Here is a 16,990-nt window from a genome sequence, read left to right as displayed (position 1 = left end):
GGCAGCCGCCGCTCCGGCAACCCGCACCCTCACAGGGCTCCGCGCGCTCAGCTCTCGTCCCTCCGCCTGCCTTACCCCAGCCCCTCAGTCCCGGCTCAGGGAAACTAACCCCGGAGCGGCCCGGAAGGGCAGAAGCGGAAGGCACCGGGGGCCGGCGGCCCGGCCCGGGGTGCCTGCCCCCTGCCCCCTCCGGCTCCCCAACAGGTAGCTCACAAACGGGCCGCGCGCTCTCGCTCTGTCTCCCTCGCTCTCTAGTTAGCTCGCTCCGTCCCGGTTACCTGGGCGGGCTCCAGGATGGTACCGCACGGGAGGGCTCCTTGTGCGCTGCGCCGCGGGAGTAAATGGCATTAAAGAAAAAGGGAAAGATACAAATAAAAAAAAAAATTAAGGAAGGGGACTCGATGCTAGGTCAATTAGCACAGCCCCGGGACCAAGGGAGCAGAACCCCCCAGCGCCGCGGCCGGCGCAGCCCGTTAACTCAAGTCTGCGGGGGTGTCCCGCCCCGGGCGGGGGGAGCGTTGACCGGCAGAAGTTTGCCGCCGGGGTGCCAGGAGGTGCGCGCAGAGCGGGGTGACTAGGGGCTTCCCCCTTGAAACAAGTGAAGGCGATGGTTAGTGCTGTCAATCTTGGCAATCAGTGTGAGCGGCCATGTCGTAAGTATTCAAAGCATTTCCCGTCGTGCAACATCAGAAAGTGAGTGGCCAGGGCATTGATCTGAGCGAGGGAGAGGAGGCAGGGCTCCCCTCCCAGACAACACAGGCAAGATGAGACAAGAGGCGAGGGAGGCAGCGAGCCAGGCAGGGAGGCTGGGAGGGAGGGGGAGGGCCGGAGGAAGAAGAAGGAGGGGGAGAGCGAGAGGCAAAGGCAAGAGAGAACCGGAGAGAGAGGGCAGAGATCGGCGAGAGCAGAGGTTGGAATTGGAGAAGGCGCCTGGGAAGCAACTACTGGGAGAGAATTGGAAGGGAACAATGAAGCGAGTCGGGGTCAGAGGGGAAATGGGGACAAGTATTGGGTGGGAAAGAGACAGGCTGAGGAAGGCGTAAAGGACCTAAGGAGCACTATTAGGGCTGGGGCTGCTGGGAGGAGGAGTCAAGAGGAGGGCGAGCTGCAGTGGGGCAAAGGTAGACAACTGCAGAGGAAGAAAGGAGCAAACTGAACAGGAGGAAGGAAAGTGGGAGAGGGAAATGGAGGGCTGGTAATTTGTGTTTTGAAAAAGTTATGTGACAGTGGAGGAATGGGCTGAATATTAACAAGTACTGAGATGTAGAAGTGGACCACAAAAGTGAGTCACAGGAGATACAGAGAAGAGGAAGGACAGGGGCTGAAACAGACCAGGAAGAGGGAAAGATGGGTGAATATTAGGATGAATACTAAGAAGAATGAAAGAAAATGAAAAAGAGAAGTGGTCAAGAGAGTTTAAAAAAAGAGATCCAGGCACCAGAAATAAGGAAAACACACCATTTAGAAGGACCCCAGTCAATGGGGGAAGAGAAATTTATTTCAAGAGGAGGAGGAGGAATTGAAAGAAAACAAGAAAAGGCAAATGGCATAGGGAGATTCTTAATATCTGTACATGGAAATGTTCTGCAGGCCATGTGGATTATGAGTTTATGGATTAAAATGATCAGAAACAACATGTACAAACTACCAAAAAAAACCCCATACCTTTACAACAATAAATAAAATAATTCCACACTTATTATATGGGTATGTTTGTGTTACGTGCAATTGGGTGGGTGATATATGTGTATTACCTCAACTTTGTAGAGGAAAAGATTTGAAGATACAATTTCAAGAGGGGTAGCTTGGAAGTTGTAGAAGAAGAAAAGAGTGTCTGTCACCCTGGACAGCATGTAGAAATGCACAAGTCAGATGTAGGAAATTATATTAATAAAAGTCCCCCCCCCCAAAAAAAACACATAAAGATTCTCTTTGATGCATGTATAGGATAGATAAGATTTGCAAGGGCACAGAATGGCCTAAAGGAGCAGAGACTTGGAACTTTATCTTAGTACACACAAGCTGAGCGACCGAGAGGGGAGGGAATACTCCTGGTGCCAGGTAGTAGAGATGCAGTGTAAAACAGATGAGAAAACCGGCTCTGACAACAGCAGACACAGAGCTAACTAGAGTCAGTGTGTACCACATGAGGTTGGCCTGCCTTAACCTAGGCCTCAAAAATAGACTAGATTTCAGAAACTGAGGTCAGTGGAGAGTCAAAATTACATCAAGGTTAAAAGCTTAAAGAGAGGTTCTGATGTACCTGCAGCATAACTACTGCAGAGATTTGTGGAGGAAAAGTCTTTACTATGCAGAAACTGATAGGACATGGCCATGTCGAGACATTTCATAAACAGGGACTTTGTGAAAGAAGATGTGAACCAGGAGAGATGGGTCAGGAATTATGACTAAGAAATTCAGAAAATTCATGGCAATCTAAAGTTGCCAAGACTTTGGACAAGACTTCCCACAGATTAAGTGATAAAAGTGATAAAGGGGAGAAAGCCTTGCCTTTATCACCTTTACTTAAAGAAAATGGAGAGAGTGAGCAAGCACAAAGGACAGAACAAGCTGAGATGTCAGTCATATATGGGCTTCTTAAAGTGTATTTTACATTTGGTTTCATAGGAATTCCAGACAAGAGAGGAAAAAGAAACAAGGGTGGGGATGAACATCTTGGATTAGTGGGGCAGAAGGAATAGCCAGATGCTTCTACCCCAATAGGAAATAGGATGCTTGAGGATTGGGAGCTTGGGGACTGTAAGTTTAAAATGACTTGATGACTGTAGGCTGAGAAGACAGCTAGTCCCCCAACAAGAAATCTTGTGTCCCCACCACCCCCAGCAACTTTCAGCACTGGAAAGGCTGCCCCCTGGGGCCAGAGCCTAGAGGCCCTCAAAGAGAACGCCTGGTATGCCTGGTACCTGGAAGGCCAGTTCCTTCCACCCCAGGCTTCCAGAACTACCAGGTGTGCCCCTTGACCTCCAAGGCCCAAGGGACAAACCCAGACCAGCGTTCCGTGCCTAGACTTGGGCCAAATCTTTTCTGGGGCTTGTTTTTAGTTGGGGGTTTGTAAATGTGAGTAGCCAGGCCCGCGCTGGGTTCCAGAGCCTCGTGCTCTTCAGCTGCCTGTCCCAGAACTCAACCATAGGGCAAAAGAAAAAAAAAAAAAAAAAAAATCTCTCCAAAGCTTGAAGAGGTCAAAATCGAACGACCTGTCCTAAATGCCTGCAGAGTTTGGGCAGAGAGCTAAGGGGGTAGTTTCAGTCCCAAAGCCTGAATCCTCACGGAAGAGTCACCGGGAGAGGTGAAACATCTGGGACGGAACCGCTGGGCTGCCACTGGGTTCCTCGGAATTGCTGCGACAAGTCTGGCTTTTCAAGCACCAGCGCATCCATCTCTTTGAATCACACGGCATTAGGGATCTGGGGGGTAAGGGGGACCCCACCAACCAGATGCAGGCCGCTGGCAAGAGACAAAAAGAGGGGAAAGGCGACATTATCAAGATCTCTGGAGTCCAAGGCCCTAATACTGGGCCGCGGTGGACCTTCCGGTTTGGAGCGGCAGGAACTCTCTTTAGATTTTATCTAATAAACTGATACCAAAACAGATTGATAAGGCGGAACCCCGGAGCTGGTCACAACACTGATCCCTAAAGTTAAGAAACTAAAGTTTGGGGTCTCGATACTGCACTTCAGGCTGTACACGGGATGACACGTGGCCCTGGAGGCGGGGGTGCACCCTAAGGGTTCTCTTTCAAGCCTAGGGCACGACTGTACAGCGCAAGGGACGAAGCGGAGAGCGCTGCAGCGGACTGAAGTGCCGGGCTCTCCACCTGGTCCGCACTGGCCTGAGGGCTCCGAGAAGTCCCACAGGCAGCGGAGGACACCCAGGCACCTTACCGCCAGATCCAGGCGCACTCAAGCTCACTTGCCCTGGGGGTCCGAGTGCCGCGCGGCGCGAGAACCCTGGGCGCTGAGATGGGAGAACCAGGAAGGGAAGGAGGGGCGAACGCGTGGGGGCTAACTTACCTGTCGCAGCTGTCGCTGCCTCCGTGCTGTCCCGGTGTCCCTGCGCACAGCAACCAGCAAAGGCAACTCGGCTTTGCTAAGTTTGGCCTCGCACCTCCAGAGAAGAGGCGCGAACCCGCAAAGGAAAGGCGCGCGCAGTTCCTGGAGAAAGGTCCGCCTGAACTTGGGAAGGGCAACGCAATGAATTCTGCCAAAGAAGTTAATATTTAAAGCACCCACGCAAAAATCATAACGACTGTTAAAACCTCGAATTCTCCCTGTGAAGTCTCCTTACACCGGCCGGGCGAACGATTCAGATCTACATCTTAAGGTCGCTAACTTCTTTCAGGAAGGGCTTTATAGCTACTGTATAAATAGGACAAATATAAATGTCTTTACTTCCAAAACACGGGGAATGAGAACTTTTACTGAAACGAAGAATAAGTGAAAGAGTATAAAAAGCCAAAAGGAAGAAGTTGAAAACTTTAATTACAGCACGGAGAAAAGTTTTCGCAATTGTTTTCCTTAAACAGGGATAACAAACATACCAGCACTTCAGTAGCCCACCGCACTTCATTTAAGTTTGGTGTAACCAAATAACCCAAACTCCCAAATAACAGTGCCCTTGGGACTCTACCTCAAAGAGGTCAGAACTCGTGTTTCAACAACAAAAAGCCAAAAACAAACTGTGAATAATGCTCTGTGTTCTTTAAGACGTCATTTTGCAAAAGGACAAGGCATTGTCCCTGGACTTTAAATGGCTAGACAATAACATTAAATTTCATTTGAATCTGCGCGTCATCCTGTTGGGAAGACCACAGCGGTGGCGACAGTAGCAGCAGCACCGCCACAAAGGAGGTGGGAAAAGTGGTAAAAATGCATGAACTTTTTTCAAAGAAAAATAAAGATAAATCAAAAATAAGTTTTACAGACATGTTCTTCCTGGCTTAGGAAAGTTAATTTCTAAATGTGCTTCTGCTGTCTAAGGTGCAAAGCCGAGCGAGGGGAGTGCGTGGCTGGAATCTGCATGCTGATAAGAGAAGGCTGATGTACTTACAGTGACAGAGGGCAGGCTGCGGGAGAAAAGCTGTTTGTGTTAGCCTGCGAGTTACCCAGGGCTGCAGTGAGAGCAGAAGGGAGGAGTGGGAGTGCCAGTCTGCGTACACCTTCACCGCGTCTCATTACATCTGCCAGCCTCTCTCTCCCTCTCTCTTTCATTTCCACATTCCCTTTGTTCCTGAAAAAAAAATCTACACGTCACATCAGAGTCCCCAGATGCAGTCTACACCAAAGAAAAAAAAATGAATAATTCAATCAAACTGTGCATAGTCTCTAAGGCAATAAATCTATTGCACTTAAAGAAACGAAGGGTAATTACCACCATGGAATTAGAATAAGGCCAAAGACCCGAGATGTCGTTGAGTCTCTGGGTAAACTCCCCGGTCAAATAAAGTTTCATTTATTTAATCCTTTTGACATCTCAGATGGAAAGTCAAAGAAAGATTTTTAACTTATTTTAGAAGGATATTCACTTCTTTTTAAACACATTTTAAAAGGGGGGGTGGGGGAGAGAGAAAAAGCCTAGGGCATACTACCCTGCTCAAAAGGCTCCAGAGGCAGCAGCATAGACCGGGCACAGACACAAACCAAGACAATGTGTCCGTGGAGCCCGTCCAGGGTCCATTCCTCCCCCCCCCCACTCCTCCCACACTCACACTCCACCCTCCTCCACTCCCCTCTAATCAGACGAGGATCACCCTCCACTCTCACCCACCACCACCGCAGCGCAGCAAGAGGGCAGCTGGAATCTGGGAACCTTACCTGCAGCACCAAGACCTAAGAGAAATCGCGCTTCCCTGCCACCAACACCCCATGCCAGCCCCATGCACCCCTCCCTCCAAAGTCCCATAACCATCTACTTCTTCCATCTGCCTAAGCGAAACTGTAAACGGGATTTTCCCCCCACGATTGAATGGAAGCTCTGTACTGTACCGACTTCTGGATTTGCCCTGGGTTGAGTTTAGGGAATGTCTGGAAAGGAAAAAAAAGGGGGGGAAGGAGGGGGGGCAGCTCAAGCCTTGTCCAAGTTAGTCAGAAGGCTGTGTTAGGCAGGAAAGAGGCTACGGGAGAAACAGCTGGAATGCAGACTTGCTATGGATATCTCAGTTCTAGGAACCGTGTCCTTTCGTCCCGGAGGTAAGACTGTGTGACTGTCGCACGTTTATTCTTTCGCTGTCGGTGCCTCTCTTCCCCACTCCTAAGGACCCCTCCCACTCGGATCAGCGGGCATGCACCCCGGAGAAGGGCACAGCACGACGAAGGGTTTTTATTTTCCAGGTCTTTCTACTCATAAATTGTGGGTGTCATTGAAATGAAATTAGCAAATCTTCTACCGTTGGCTGCAGCGACCAAACCCTCTGTCCCCCTGCGGGTTGAGCGCTGATCTCGGCATCTCCCGCTGCAGAGCGTTCCTGCAGCGCCAGACGGCCGAGTCGCCTGGCCTGAAGGCTCAGGTGATGCCGAGGAGACTCGCGGCGTCCCAAACGGGTTCCGCTGAGGGTTTGCACCCCATCACCACCTCCCACTGCCCCCACGCGCGCAGACGCACGCACACACAGACACACACAGAGATACACACACATTCTGACAATCTGGCCGAACTCCTCATTTATACTCAAGTCCCTTTAACCGTCAATTCAGCCCGCTTGAGAGCAGCGGGAAAACTAGGATGATACGTGGTTGAACTGCGAGGGTGCCAACCTCCCCGGGTTGTCCGAGCTCTGTTTACGTGCCTAAGTCGCCACCTTCAGGTAGAGCGAAAGACTGCGCCGGGCTCCCCGCTTGTCTAGACAAACCCCGCTGACACTGGCCCCGCAGCCTTGGCTACAGCTGGGACCGCTTGAAAGGGAAGCGACCGGAGGGCCCGCGAGTAGACCCGCTGAGGGAGGCAAGGCCTGCTCTCCGAGACCCGGCTGAGAAGAGTGAGGCTAAACGCACGCTCGCTAAAACCAATAGCCGAAAACCGAGCAAAGCTCACTCTCCCAGCAAAGTACAAAGCTCCGAGCCAAAGACTCTGCAGCTCCAAGACAGGCGCTGCTGTCCCGAAACTTCAAGCACTAACTCCCAGGCCAGTGACGAGGGGTGGAGGCAGCCTCGGAGAGGCGAAGCATCCGCTCCAGTCATGGCTGAGGACCGAGCTCCCTCTTTCAGTGACCTCGACTCAACTTGGACACCGCACTCCCCGGGGCTCCTGTCCCGCTTATTCCGTACCCACCGGGCAGAAGACAAAGGGACTCCGGGAGCGGCCAGACCCAAGGTCACTCACTACAGGCGGGCTCCCCGACAAGAACTGCACGCCTGAGAGGGACGCTCAGGCAAGGCAGTCGCCTTTGCTTGCAGAGCTGGACACTTAGCTCTATAGTCGCCCATTTCTCAGAAAATCAGTCCTTCTGATTGTCTCACAATGGATTCGGTAAAATAATGATTGTTAATTATTTCAGCGATTTTCAACTTTCCCACCCCTACTTCTACTGAATCCCTTTACCACCACTGTTCTTCCTGTATTCTGTACCTTACATTTCAAAGATACCGGGCTTAGGTATCCCCTACCTAATCCTGAAATAACTTGTCGTTGTTCTTTGTTATGCCTGGACACTGCCTTCAAGGCTTGGGATGTCTGCAAAGCCACTCTAATTCCATCCTCCTCGATGAAATGTGCCCCAAGGGTCCCTTGGTCTTCCCTGCTACTTGGGTGCATAGACATTCTTTAAATGCAATGCTTTATCAAAGGAGAGGAACAAAAATTTTATTTATCTCAAGAAAAAGAACAGTCAGGAACTATCTTGTGTTATACGAGGCCATAAATCACTCATTACTGATTTCATCTGAGGCCTTCAGTATTTTGGTCGGCATAATAATAATAATAATAATTAATGAAATAAATTAAATTTTAAAGAAAGAACCACAGCTACCCAGTGCTAATCATGGACAACAGAAATGTCTTTTCAAAGAGAGAAGTAACACGCCCCCAAGCCAGACCCCCATTCCCTGGTTTCATGCCACAGCCTAGCAAATTAACATTAGATCGCTCCTCCACTCATGTAGAAAGCTGAGTGTTATTGAATACAGTACTGAATTTTCCCAGGGAATCCCAATTATAGAAACACCTGTGCTAAGTAATGCTATTCTAATCCACTATGAAAACCTTAAGTATGTAATAGCCCTCAAATCATCTCATTTCTTAGTTGCAGTGGGGTGGGCCAACCTCATGGAAGAACATTAGACTTGTATAATGCCCCCAGAGCCTTATCTCAGAGGGGACTTGGTTTTACCATACATAATCCTGGCAGTTCATCTTCTCTTAAGTGAAAGGCATATAAACGTGAAGCCTAATGTAACTGGCAGAAACTAAGCCTGGGTAGAAACCTCATTTAAAGAAAAACCAAAGGCCAGTGACTACAAAACTGGAATACATGGCACCTGTGCAGTCAGGCACCCATTCCATGATCTTTAAATCAAAATGCTAACAACATGGAAGAAGTTGTCACTGTTTGGTATATATGCTTCACTTTACTATAAATAGAATATCAATGGCAAAATATAATGAAATAAAACCACCATAAGAAAGAATGCGGTAGAAACCAGAAAATATAAACCTCTACCAATTTCCCCCCCAAATATATATCAGACCTAATATTTTTAAATGCCAGACCTAATGTTTTTAAAATGCTTTCTGAAAGAAAATTATGTATTAAAGTACTGATTGTTTTATAGCTTAAGGCTGACAACACTAATGCCACTAAAAGATCCAAATGAAAAGTGAAATTTTTATCAGTCATCCAAATGTTTGTCTTACAATGAACATAAAATTATTTTTCTAACTAAAGGTGATGTAAATAAATACATAGGTAAGTATGAATGTCACAAAAACCACAGAAGGAAAAATATGATAAAGAATTATAGGATAATTCAACCACAGAAATAACCCTTATTCACTAAAATTCAAAGTATCTGTCCCAATAGCATCCTTCTAAGATATCATGTTACCTTTCCATCATTAAGTAATATTTTTAAAGCATGTGCATTCCTACATATGTGCTTCTCTGTTTAAAGAAATACCTCTTCACAGATCTGAGGTTTACAATTCACTAAGATGATTACCATTCCATTCAGTATACACCTTAGCCACACTAGAAACATTTGATAAATCATACAGTCCCATTTCAATGCCTAATAAAAGACAAGCAAGGGACACAAAAATAATGGTGTAAAACTGCTCGTTGATAAATAGCAAACACCAAAACAATAATCTCCTAATATTACTAGTCTTTAAAGGTTTGATAATTTACCTCAGCAACTATAGGCTTTATGTATCACTATGTTAGCATTGTTTTAAAAAACTAAATTTAACTAAGTTCTCTCATTTTAAAATTTGTTACTTAAATTCTTTCCTCCAAATCCCAGATTGCTATTTTTAAATTTTCTAAATAGAGGATTTCTTTTGTGTGTGTGTTTTTAAATATCACAATTATGTGGAAGACGTTTGCTTGTTCTGCACATTTTTATTCACATTTAAATATTTATTGAGTGCCTATATGTGCAAAGCAAATAATTAAAAGTGTGTATTTTAAGGATCTATCCTTTTCACTTTTATGATTCAATAAATATTAATTAAATTTTCACATATACTGAAATTCAATTAATATACTGAAAAATATTTTTTACCAAATATGCCAGCAGAAGTATTCTGTTCAATACAAGTATATTTGATAATTACATATGATATTAATTCATTTTATGTGGCATATACTGTTTAAATTACCTCAGATATTTTTATTAAGCAACAAACTATAGACATTTCTAAAAGTTTTTCTGACTTATCAAAGTGTACAAATAAAAAACAGCTTTATTTAACAACAATCTATAGTTACAATCCAATTCCAAATAACATATTTTATGTATTTTACTCTTAAATCAGTTGTAAAAGAAACTGAAAACCATATCCTCAAATCAGTCTTTAATGTAATTGCTATGCCAAATTATTCTATAACTTGCTGGTTTTATTTCTCCAATATATATCATAATCATATATATCAGATAAAGCTATTATCAACCTAAAGTCAAACAAACAAATGAACACTAAAAAACAAGTCAGTGTTCCAAGTATCTGGATGTTTGCAATTATTTAAATAACTCATTGGATTTTACTGAATTTTTACGTTTTCAGCAGGATGTTTTGCATTAGGTTTGAATATTTTCTTTTTAATAGGGGGAGGGGGAAAGACAGCAACACTGAGAATCTGCAGCAATGATTATCCTCATGCTAATTCATGTCTGTTTAAGGCAATAGTAAATGAAAAGCTTCACTTATTCACACTTAAAGTTCTAGAATAGTAGGTTCCTGGAGAAAATATTTCAAGAGCTCAATACAGAAACCTCTTTTAATTGTACACAATATGTTATCAATCTACTTTCAAAGTTGATGGAGTTTAGTACTAAGCTGAATATTAAGCAAATAAGTGTTAACTATGTTCACTAGAATTAGCATATTTCAGATTATAGTTTATAAATTTTTAAGAGCATCAGCATCATGATATGGTTGCCATAGAAACTGCAACAATATGTCATTTCAATTAATTTTATATGCAGTGATAAGGCCTAGTTCTACATCACTTCAATACAAGTTTGAAAAGCAAAGACTGAAAAGCGATATAAATAGCAAATAGTGAGTTTCTAACTGATACCAGTTTAGAAACTAATAAAGTACAAGCCTTTTAAAAAGAAAAATACACAATGCATTCTAATTGCGTGAAAGTACAGCAATTTAATAAAGGTCAGAAAATGTTTTAAAATAAGTACATTCTGGAAAAAAAAGTTTTCACTAACAATCAACTACTTGACTTCTTTTAGTATTCCATACTTTAGTCACTTAGGTTTATTTATAAGTAAAACAAATTATTAGTTATCACATATTATTTAATTATTAAACTATGGATGCTTTCTCTGTTCTTTAGGGATAGGTGCATTTGCTTTTACATTATAAAGTCAAAACAACTGGTGCCAAATTTTAATATTTTTTAAGTAATTATTGCAACAGATCCTTTTCACTTAGAAGGAAGCACAATGAATTATTGCGAGAAAACTTCTTAGTATGTCACTGCCAGAAATATTCCATTGACATTAATGGCTCAATTATTGGAACAGAAAAAGCTTATGAAAATAAAGCATGTATTTCCTAAAGAAAAAGTATGGCAAAAGATTTGGAGCTCTTAATTAATGTTCTCTGGCTAACAAAAACCTTTTCATTATATTTTCTATCATTGCACATTCTGATATGGAATATGCCCAAGAAAACTCTGAAAATGATTAGAAAAGGCAAATTATATTTAAGTCTATGTTTATCATGCAGCTTTTTTAGGTATAATGTAGCCTGTATTGCTAATAATTTCAGTTAATTACTACAAAGCAATGTCCTCAAAATATCTATAAAAATATTATAACACTAGAAGTATTTTTTAGAAAAATAAATGAAGACCGCATGTATGTATTTTCTAATGATAAAGAAACAATCTAAAGAAGAAAAGATAAACATACACAACTTATTCTCTGATAGGATTAAGAAGATTCCAAAGAAGCATTTAAATCCCCAGTTTTCCTGACAATTAACAATGAAAAACAGATGTTTACAAAGCTATTTCATATGCTGTCTTAAAAGACGACAAAAGATGGTTTGTGGATAGTAAGAAGGAACAGCCAGATAACTGCTTGCCGAGTGTATATTTAAAAAGCATTTTCATTGGCTCAGTTATTGTTAATAGTGAAAGAAAACACTTTGTGATGCACATACTGTATGACTGTGACTATAGAAAACTGCCATCATAAAGTCCTCAAAAACTCTTAAGATGTAATTTACAAAGATAATAATAACACAGAATTATTTCACTTCTCTGAATGCTACACATTTGCATACCAGGACTATGTACAATATACTCATAATACACATTCATAATAACAAGGACTTCTTAACACTATAACTACAGCATAAGATCTGTGCATTAGACAATTCATCCTACCAAGTTTTACTTATTGGTGTGAAAGTGTTAGTCTGAGTAAGCCAGGTGTTAGCTGTCCACACAACTGAAGACCAACACATTAACTACTACATCACCATTGTGAGAAAATACAGTGATAAAATGGAAAATCGTGTGATCCTGCAAGGCAATAACAATATTATCTAGTAATATCTATCTAGCATTATATTGGAAAATGTCAAATGAATATTTTTAAAGTTGTATGTCATAATTATGGACCTAGGTTTCAAAAAAACTTAAAATATAACTAATGTTTAATTGTTTTTGCTATTATTTCTTGAACCAAGCACCATGCTAGGCACCTTAAAAATGTTTAATTTTTTAAGTATCTGGACATTTTTACTTTCTGGAAATATATCTTCATAGTGAATCTTCTTCATGAAGCATTAATCTCCTGCCTACATCACAGTATCTGTGTATTTGGTATCCACTACAGATACTAGATAAGTAAATTCTGATTATTGTCCATGTTGTTTCTTGTTCTTATTCAGCAGATAATAAATAGATCCTTAAAAATAACAAATACAGTATTTCTTTTGCCTACATGGGTTACTTACTAAATTTACTCCTGACATTTTCTTTTTTTTTTTTTTTTTTAGTTTAGTCATTTATTTTGAGAGAGAGAGAGAGTGTGTGTAAGTGGGGGAGAGACAGTGAGAGAGAGAGAGAGAGAGAGAGAGAGAATCCCAAGCAACCTCCACACCAACATCGTGGAGCCCAACACAGGGCTAGAATTCACAAATCAGGAGATCATGACCTGAGCCGTAGTTGGATGCTTAACCAACTGAGCCACCCAGGAGCCCCATGACATTTTCTGTATTAGTCAAAATGGAAAAGATACTTTTGAAACAGAGTGGAGACAGGTACAATATTGCCATAGGTACAATGTGTACCTGGATTGGCACAAACTGAGCAAAAATATCTAATTATGAAACATTCTTGAATATATTAAAACATTTACATTTTTTAAACCAAAATTTTGCTTAACATATGAAAAATGACAGAAGATAATTACTTGTCCTTACAAATGTATGAAATATTCAATAAGCCATAAGCATTTATTTATATGAATATTATTATTGAAATTGAATGTATTTTACTGTGAAGCTTCAATTATCTCCCAGATTATAATATAGTATGAAATATATTCATGTATTTTACTTCATTCAATTAAAAATTTTTTTAATGTAAATTAATTATTTACATGAACATTACAATTTATATTAGAAGCATGACATTTAAACACAGGGAATAAAGAAACTACCTTACACCAGCAACATTTTGGTCTTGATATTATATTAGTTAAAAGACTGCTGGGGCACGTGGGTGGCTCAATCCATTGAACATCTAACTTCAGCTCAGGTCACGATCACTCACAGTTTGTGAGTTCGAGCCCCCCATCAGGCTCGCTCCTGTCAGCGAGGAGCCTGCTTCAGATCCTCTGTCCCCGTCTCTGTCAGCCCTTCCCTGCTGGCACTCTCTCCTCAAAAGAAATAAACATTAAAAAAAAAAAAAAGACTGTTAAAATCACCAACAGACTTCTAATTTAATATAGTATAGTATAAAATGTGAGCTTTCTCATTCTGCTTTTATCCATGTGTCTATATTTGAAAAAGTGTGCAATCTAAATTTTCTATGAACGGTTTTTCATCTTAGAAACTTAAATAAGATATATTCTACAATTAGCAAACTTGGTTTTGGTCTCTTTGTAATTAGTATTTCACACAGTGATGCATATAACAGCTAATATTCTGCTGCTCTATAGTTACACAAGAAGTGTTCATATACTACTTATTTTGTGGTGTCCTTAAGTAAACTAAAAATCCCAAAATGAGAGAACTAAGAACAATTTACCCAAGCTACATCTAAATGTGTAAAGCATGGGTGCTAAGAAGAGTCAGAAAAGAATAACAGTATCTGGTTTCCTTAAGCATATAGTTCTCTCATTCATCACAAGTTATTCCAGCAGATGCACTGAAAGATGCATAAGATACATTGAAATGAATAGTCATTCAAATGTCACAAAAGGCAAATACAACCTAGAAGTACTGGAAGTAATATCTCACTTTCCCAGAAAGTATAGTGATGTACAAAAAGGTGACCTAGAGTATCAGATTATTTTAATATTAGTCTTGTTCTCATTGACTATATATATTTAGACTACCCTAAATAAGAGTTCAGCATACAGTTTAATAAATCAGCTTCTAAAATAATTTATACATAACTGCAGAATTTTTCAGATTGCCAAGTTTCAGATGGCCAATTTTTTTCAGATGTGCCCTTTCATACATCTATTAATAATCTTGTATTCCAAGTCATTTCTACTTCCAAGGCACTACTCCTACATTCACTAGTCATTATCTATTGTCTTCTTGTTTTAGCAAGTGCATGTTTAATTCTTGTTTTCAATTTATATGTTATCTAGTTAATATTCAGTGCAATATTGGTTTCAGAAGTATAATTCAGGGCCACCTGGGGGACTCAGACAGTTAGGCATCCAACGTCAGCTCAGGTCATGATCTCATGGTTCATGAGTTCCAGTCCCACATCAGGCTCTGTGCTGGCAGCTTGGAGCCTGGAGCCTACTTCAGATTGTGTTACCCTCTCTGTCTGCTCCTCCCCTGCTCTTTCTCTCTCTCTCTCTCTCTCTCTCTCTCTCTCTCTCTCTCTCTCTCCTTCTCTCTCTCTCTCAAAACTAAATAAACACTAAACATTTTTTAAAGAAGAAGCAGAATTCAGTGTTTCACCACTTACATACAACACCTAGTGCTCATCATGACAACTGTCCTTCTTAATAAGCATCACCTATCTAGCCCATCTCCCATCCACCTCCCTCCACAACCCTCACTTTGTTCTTGATCATTAAGAGTCTCTGGTGGTTTGTTTCCCTTTCTTCTCTTTCCCCATCCTCTTCCCATATGTTCATCTGTTTTGTTTCTTAAATTCCCACATACGAGCGACATCCAGATGGCTAACAGACACATGAAAAGATGCTCAACATCACCCATCATTAGGGAAGTACAAATCAAAACCATGATGAGATACCACCTCACACCTGTCAGAATGGCTAAAATTAATAACACAAGAAACAACAGGTGTTGGCAAGGATGTGGAGAAAGGGGAACTGTCTTGCGCTGCTGGGGGAATGCAAACTGGTACAGCTACTCTGGAGAACAGTATGGAGGTTCCTCAGAAAACTAAAAATAGAACTACCCTATGACCCAGCAAATGCCTAAATACCATTAGGTATTTACCTAAAGTGAATGTTTAATTCTTATATGTCATCTCTCCCATCTTCCCAATATAACTATGTAACAACTCGTGGCTAAATTAAGTCAGTGCTTACATTATCACACAAAGTAAATTTTGTACATGGCTAAGTCAATACATGTCATAAATACATGTCATTTATTTCATAACTTCGTTTTTCCTTATCGAAATCCTCACATATAATAATCTACTAGTTTTTTTGTGAGCTTATCATCACTTTTCCCACAAGTTTTTGCCCATCAGTATTATTTTCCAAATTGTCAAATAAATCACCTTTCAGCTCAAATTCAAACTGACTGCTCTCCATGCCTTTGCATAATTCTCACTCTGGTCTTTGTCTTTATATTTTCTGTGTTGCCTCCCGTATCTTCCCCATCTTACTGGAGCACATTCTCTGGTAGCTTCTTTAACAAAAAATTGTATGAAGAGTAAATTTCAGGGACACCTGGGTGACTCAGTCAGTTAAGTGTCAGACTTTGGCTCAGGTCATGATCTCACCACTTATGAGTTCAAGCCCCATGTCAGGCTCTGTGCTGACAGCTTGGATCCTGGAGCCTGCTTCAGTTTCTGTGTCTCCATCTCTCTCTGCCCCTCCTGCACTCTCTCTCTCTCTCTCTCTCTCTCGTGCGTGCGCACTCTCAAAAATAAACATTAAAAAAAATAAGTAAATTTCTGTTGTTAATACATCTGACAAGTTATCTATCTCTCATGACATTCAGTTGATAGTTTGGTTAGGTATAAAATCTAGGCTGAAATCTTTTCTCTCAAAATTTTGTGTTCCATTATGCTCTAAACGTCAGTGTTGACATTGAGATGTCTGCTTCCTAATCTGACATGACCTACTTTTGTTTTTTTTTCTCTGGAAGCTTTTGGAATCCCTGTCCCTATTGTTTTAAAATTTTACAAAAATGCACTTGGTGTAGATATTTTTTCATTCATTGTCTTGGGTACATGGATGTTCTTCTAATCTGAAAATTCATGTCTTCAGTTCTGGACACTTTCTTATATTTTTCCTTTTTCTACCCTATTCTATTTCCTATTCTTCTTTTCTGGAATGCCTATTGTTGGAATGTTGAAGCTTCTAAAATGATTCTCTAAAATTCTTACTTCTTTACTTTCCATCTCTTTAATTTTATTTGATTTTCTTGGTGCTTACAAGTTTTCTTCCCCTAATAAAAGAACAGAGTTTCTTAAAGAAAAGATCTTTTGTCTCTGCACCTCCCAGCTTCCTATTTTTAAATGTGACTATGATGTCTAGAGTAGCAAGACCTGTCTTACAATCATAAGACAATACATACCAAGATGAAAAGATAACTCAAAAATTCAAAATCAACTAGAACTGGTCCTGACACATAGCAAGTACTCCATAAGTACTTGTAAAATGAATAAATGTTCAATGAATAATGCAAGTGGTAGGGCAGAAGTATAGAAAGAGTCTAAGACTTTAATAGCATCACTATACTGCTCTAACAGCCCTAAACTTTCAAACTCTAGACTTCTTTTCACATGAAATAAATAACTGCTTTCATTAACTGCATTTCAATAACTATTTTGCAAGCCAAAAACATTCCTTACTAATATGGACCTATAATAAGTATTCACTTAGTGGTAGATAGTATT

The 16,990-nt window shown here is 41.1% G+C and overlaps 1 protein-coding gene across 16 annotated transcripts in view; it reads right to left on the bottom strand.

The window, feature by feature from the left end:
- Positions 1 to 16,990, bottom strand: part of SOX6 (SRY-box transcription factor 6) — a 697,806-nt gene that overhangs the window by 611,129 nt on the left and 69,687 nt on the right. For 13 of the 16 annotated variants that reach the window (XM_019456423.2, XM_019456414.2, XM_053899942.1 and 10 more), the window contains exon 4: positions 5,068 to 5,247. The gene's annotated coding sequence lies outside the window, so the exon portion shown is untranslated. Of the gene's footprint in view, positions 1 to 278; positions 2,302 to 5,067; positions 5,248 to 16,990 lie in introns of those variants that run through there. The other 3 variants (XM_019456424.2, XM_019456415.2, XM_053899948.1) reach the window with 1 other exon arrangement.

This window comes from Panthera pardus, unplaced genomic scaffold, assembly GCF_024362965.1.
Source record: "Panthera pardus isolate Hobbes unplaced genomic scaffold, ASM2436296v1 HiC_scaffold_12, whole genome shotgun sequence".
NCBI lineage: Eukaryota > Metazoa > Chordata > Mammalia > Carnivora > Felidae > Panthera > Panthera pardus.
Note: the sequence above shows the minus strand (reverse complement) of the source record. Positions and strands in the feature narration are given on the sequence as shown.